The following is a 6,145-nucleotide window of genomic DNA, read 5'->3' on the forward strand; positions in this document are numbered from 1 at the left end:
CTAGAAGTGAAATAAAAAATAATTTGGACAATATCTAACAGATTTTTAAATTTATTAAAAAATCTGTCTCTCATCCTGACCTCGAAAACTTAGAAAATCTGAAAAGTACGAAAAAAATCAGACCAATTTTTTTTCACTTTTTTTGCCATAGTTCATGCATTTCACATGTCAAGACGTGAATTAAAAAATAATTTGGAAAATATCTGACATATTTTGAAATTTGTCAAAAATCTGTCTTTTTTCCTGACCCCGGACCTTATGTGAAAACTAAGAAAATCTGAAAAGTACGAAAAAAATCAGACCAATTTTTTTTCACTTTTTTTGCCATAGTTCATTCATTTCACATGTCTAGAAGTGAAATAAAAAATAATTTGGACAATATCTGACATATTTTGAAATTTGTCAAAAATCTGTCTTTTTTCCTGACTCCGGACCTTATGTGAAAACTAAGAAAATCTGAAAAGTACGAAAAAAATCAGACCAATTTTTTTCACTTTTTTTGCCATAGTTCATGCATTTCACATTTCTAGAAGTGAAATAAAAAATAATTTGGACAATATCTAACAGATTTTTAAATTTATTAAAAAATCTGTCTCTCATCCTGACCTCGAAAACTTAGAAAATCTGAAAAGTACGAAAAAAATCAGACCAATTTTTTTTCACTTTTTTTGCCATAGTTCATTCATTTCACATGTCTAGAAGTGAAATAAAAAATAATTTGGACAATATCTGACATATTTTGAAATTTGTCAAAAATCTGTCTTTTTTCCTGACTCCGGACCTTATGTGAAAACTAAGAAAATCTGAAAAGTACGAAAAAAATCAGACCAATTTTTTTCACTTTTTTTGCCATAGTTCATGCATTTCACATTTCTAGAAGTGAAATAAAAAATAATTTGGACAATATCTAACAGATTTTTAAATTTATTAAAAAATCTGTCTCTCATCCTGACCTCGAAAACTTAGAAAATCTGAAAAGTACGAAAAAAATCAGACCAATTTTTTTTCACTTTTTTTGCCATAGTTCATTCATTTCACATGTCTAGAAGTGAAATAAAAAATAATTTGGACAATATCTGACATATTTTGAAATTTGTCAAAAATCTGTCTTTTTTCCTGACCCCGGACCTTATGTGAAAACTAAGAAAATCTGAAAAGTACGAAAAAAATAAGACCAATTTTTTTTCACTTTTTTTGCCATAGTTCATGCATTTCACATTTCTAGAAGTGAAATAAAAAATAATTTGGACAATATCTAACAGATTTTTAAATTTATTAAAACATCTGTCTCTCATCCTGACCGCGAAAACTAAGAAAATCTGAAAAGTACGAAAAAAATCAGACCAATTTTTTTTCACTTTTTTTCCCATAGTTCATGCATTTCACATGTCTAGAAGTGAAATAAAAAATAATTTGGACAATATCTAACAGATTTTTAAATTTATTAAAAAATCTGTCTCTCATCCTGACCGCGAAAACTAAGAAAATCTGAAAAGTACGAAAAAAATCAGACCAATTTTTTTTCACTTTTTTTGCCATAGTTCATGCATTTCACATGTCTAGACGTGAATTAAAAAATAATTTGGACAATATCTCACATATTTTGAAATTTGTCAAAAATCTGTCTTTTTTCCTGACTCCGGACCTTATGTGAAAACTAAGAAAATCTGAAAAGTACGAAAAAAATCAGACCAATTTTTTTCACTTTTTTTGCCATAGTTCATGCATTTCACATTTCTAGAAGTGAAATAAAAAATAATTTGGACAATATCTAACAGATTTTTAAATTTATCAAAAAATCTGTCTCTCATCCTGACCGCGAAAACTAAGAAAATCTGAAAAGTACGAAAAAAATAAGACCAATTTTTTTTCACTTTTTTGCCATAGTTCATGCATTTCACATGTCTAGACGTGAATTAAAAAATAATTTGGACAATATCTAACAGATTTTTAAATTTATTAAAACATCTGTCTCTCATCCTGACCGCGAAAACTAAGAAAATCTGAAAAGTACGAAAAAAATCAGACCAATTTTTTTTCACTTTTTTTCCCATAGTTCATGCATTTCACATGTCTAGAAGTGAAATAAAAAATAATTTGGACAATATCTAACAGATTTTTAAATTTATTAAAAAATCTGTCTCTCATCCTGACCTCGAAAACTTAGAAAATCTGAAAAGTACGAAAAAAATCAGACCAATTTTTTTTCACTTTTTTTGCCATAGTTCATGCATTTCACATGTCAAGACGTGAATTAAAAAATAATTTGGAAAATATCTGACATATTTTGAAATTTGTCAAAAATCTGTCTTTTTTCCTGACCCCGGACCTTATGTGAAAACTAAGAAAATCTGAAAAGTACGAAAAAAATCAGACCAATTTTTTTTCACTTTTTTTGCCATAGTTCATTCATTTCACATGTCTAGAAGTGAAATAAAAAATAATTTGGACAATATCTGACATATTTTGAAATTTGTCAAAAATCTGTCTTTTTTCCTGACCCCGGACCTTATGTGAAAACTAAGAAAATCTGAAAAGTACGAAAAAAATCAGACCAATTTTTTTTCACTTTTTTTGCCATAGTTCATTCATTTCACATGTCTAGAAGTGAAATAAAAAATAATTTGGACAATATCTGACATATTTTGAAATTTGTCAAAAATCTGTCTTTTTTCCTGACCCCGGACCTTATGTGAAAACTAAGAAAATCTGAAAAGTACGAAAAAAATAAGACCAATTTTTTTTCACTTTTTTTGCCATAGTTCATGCATTTCACATTTCTAGAAGTGAAATAAAAAATAATTTGGACAATATCTAACAGATTTTTAAATTTATTAAAACATCTGTCTCTCATCCTGACCGCGAAAACTAAGAAAATCTGAAAAGTACGAAAAAAATCAGACCAATTTTTTTTCACTTTTTTTCCCATAGTTCATGCATTTCACATGTCTAGAAGTGAAATAAAAAATAATTTGGACAATATCTAACAGATTTTTAAATTTATTAAAAAATCTGTCTCTCATCCTGACCGCGAAAACTAAGAAAATCTGAAAAGTACGAAAAAAATCAGACCAATTTTTTTTCACTTTTTTTGCCATAGTTCATGCATTTCACATGTCTAGACGTGAATTAAAAAATAATTTGGACAATATCTCACATATTTTGAAATTTGTCAAAAATCTGTCTTTTTTCCTGACTCCGGACCTTATGTGAAAACTAAGAAAATCTGAAAAGTACGAAAAAAATCAGACCAATTTTTTTTCACTTTTTTGCCATAGTTCATGCATTTCACATGTCTAGACGTGAATTAAAAAATAATTTGGACAATATCTAACAGATTTTTAAATTTATTAAAACATCTGTCTCTCATCCTGACCGCGAAAACTAAGAAAATCTGAAAAGTACGAAAAAAATCAGACCAATTTTTTTTCACTTTTTTTCCCATAGTTCATGCATTTCACATGTCTAGAAGTGAAATAAAAAATAATTTGGACAATATCTAACAGATTTTTAAATTTATTAAAAAATCTGTCTCTCATCCTGACCTCGAAAACTTAGAAAATCTGAAAAGTACGAAAAAAATCAGACCAATTTTTTTTCACTTTTTTTGCCATAGTTCATGCATTTCACATGTCAAGACGTGAATTAAAAAATAATTTGGAAAATATCTGACATATTTTGAAATTTGTCAAAAATCTGTCTTTTTTCCTGACCCCGGACCTTATGTGAAAACTAAGAAAATCTGAAAAGTACGAAAAAAATCAGACCAATTTTTTTTCACTTTTTTTGCCATAGTTCATTCATTTCACATGTCTAGAAGTGAAATAAAAAATAATTTGGACAATATCTGACATATTTTGAAATTTGTCAAAAATCTGTCTTTTTTCCTGACTCCGGACCTTATGTGAAAACTAAGAAAATCTGAAAAGTACGAAAAAAATCAGACCAATTTTTTTCACTTTTTTTGCCATAGTTCATGCATTTCACATTTCTAGAAGTGAAATAAAAAATAATTTGGACAATATCTAACAGATTTTTAAATTTATTAAAAAATCTGTCTCTCATCCTGACCTCGAAAACTTAGAAAATCTGAAAAGTACGAAAAAAATCAGACCAATTTTTTTTCACTTTTTTTGCCATAGTTCATGCATTTCACATGTCTAGACGTGAATTAAAAAATAATTTGGAAAATATCTGACATATTTTGAAATTTGTCAAAAATCTGTCTTTTTTCCTGACCCCGGACCTTATGTGAAAACTAAGAAAATCTGAAAAGTACGAAAAAAATCAGACCAATTTTTTTTCACTTTTTTTGCCATAGTTCATTCATTTCACATGTCTAGAAGTGAAATAAAAAATAATTTGGACAATATCTGACATATTTTGAAATTTGTCAAAAATCTGTCTTTTTTCCTGACCCCGGACCTTATGTGAAAACTAAGAAAATCTGAAAAGTACGAAAAAAATAAGACCAATTTTTTTTCACTTTTTTTCCATAGTTCATGCATTTCACATGTCTAGACGTGAATTAAAAAATAATTTGGACAATATCTAACAGATTTTTAAATTTATTAAAACATCTGTCTCTCATCCTGACCGCGAAAACTAAGAAAATCTGAAAAGTACGAAAAAAATCAGACCAATTTTTTTTCACTTTTTTTCCCATAGTTCATGCATTTCACATGTCTAGACGTGAATTAAAAAATAATTTGGACAATATCTCACATATTTTGAAATTTGTCAAAAATCTGTCTTTTTTCCTGACTCCGGACCTTATGTGAAAACTAAGAAAATCTGAAAAGTACGAAAAAAATCAGACCAATTTTTTTTCACTTTTTTTCCATAGTTCATGCATTTCACATGTCTAGACGTGAATTAAAAAATAATTTGGACAATATCTAACAGATTTTTAAATTTATTAAAAAATCTGTCTCTCATCCTGACCTCGAAAACTTAGAAAATCTGAAAAGTACGAAAAAAATCAGACCAATTTTTTTTCACTTTTTTTGCCATAGTTCATGCATTTCACATGTCAAGACGTGAATTAAAAAATAATTTGGAAAATATCTGACATATTTTGAAATTTGTCAAAAATCTGTCTTTTTTCCTGACCCCGGACCTTATGTGAAAACTAAGAAAATCTGAAAAGTACGAAAAAAATCAGACCAATTTTTTTTCACTTTTTTTGCCATAGTTCATTCATTTCACATGTCTAGAAGTGAAATAAAAAATAATTTGGACAATATCTGACATATTTTGAAATTTGTCAAAAATCTGTCTTTTTTCCTGACTCCGGACCTTATGTGAAAACTAAGAAAATCTGAAAAGTACGAAAAAAATCAGACCAATTTTTTTCACTTTTTTTGCCATAGTTCATGCATTTCACATTTCTAGAAGTGAAATAAAAAATAATTTGGACAATATCTAACAGATTTTTAAATTTATTAAAAAATCTGTCTCTCATCCTGACCTCGAAAACTTAGAAAATCTGAAAAGTACGAAAAAAATCAGACCAATTTTTTTTCACTTTTTTTGCCATAGTTCATGCATTTCACATGTCTAGACGTGAATTAAAAAATAATTTGGAAAATATCTGACATATTTTGAAATTTGTCAAAAATCTGTCTTTTTTCCTGACCCCGGACCTTATGTGAAAACTAAGAAAATCTGAAAAGTACGAAAAAAATCAGACCAATTTTTTTTCACTTTTTTTGCCATAGTTCATTCATTTCACATGTCTAGAAGTGAAATAAAAAATAATTTGGACAATATCTGACATATTTTGAAATTTGTCAAAAATCTGTCTTTTTTCCTGACCCCGGACCTTATGTGAAAACTAAGAAAATCTGAAAAGTACGAAAAAAATAAGACCAATTTTTTTTCACTTTTTTTCCATAGTTCATGCATTTCACATGTCTAGACGTGAATTAAAAAATAATTTGGACAATATCTAACAGATTTTTAAATTTATTAAAACATCTGTCTCTCATCCTGACCGCGAAAACTAAGAAAATCTGAAAAGTACGAAAAAAATCAGACCAATTTTTTTTCACTTTTTTTCCCATAGTTCATGCATTTCACATGTCTAGACGTGAATTAAAAAATAATTTGGACAATATCTCACATATTTTGAAATTTGTCAAAA

This window comes from Alosa sapidissima, chromosome 17 (assembly GCF_018492685.1).
Source record: "Alosa sapidissima isolate fAloSap1 chromosome 17, fAloSap1.pri, whole genome shotgun sequence".
In the NCBI taxonomy this organism is placed as follows: Eukaryota; Metazoa; Chordata; class Actinopteri; order Clupeiformes; family Clupeidae; genus Alosa; species Alosa sapidissima.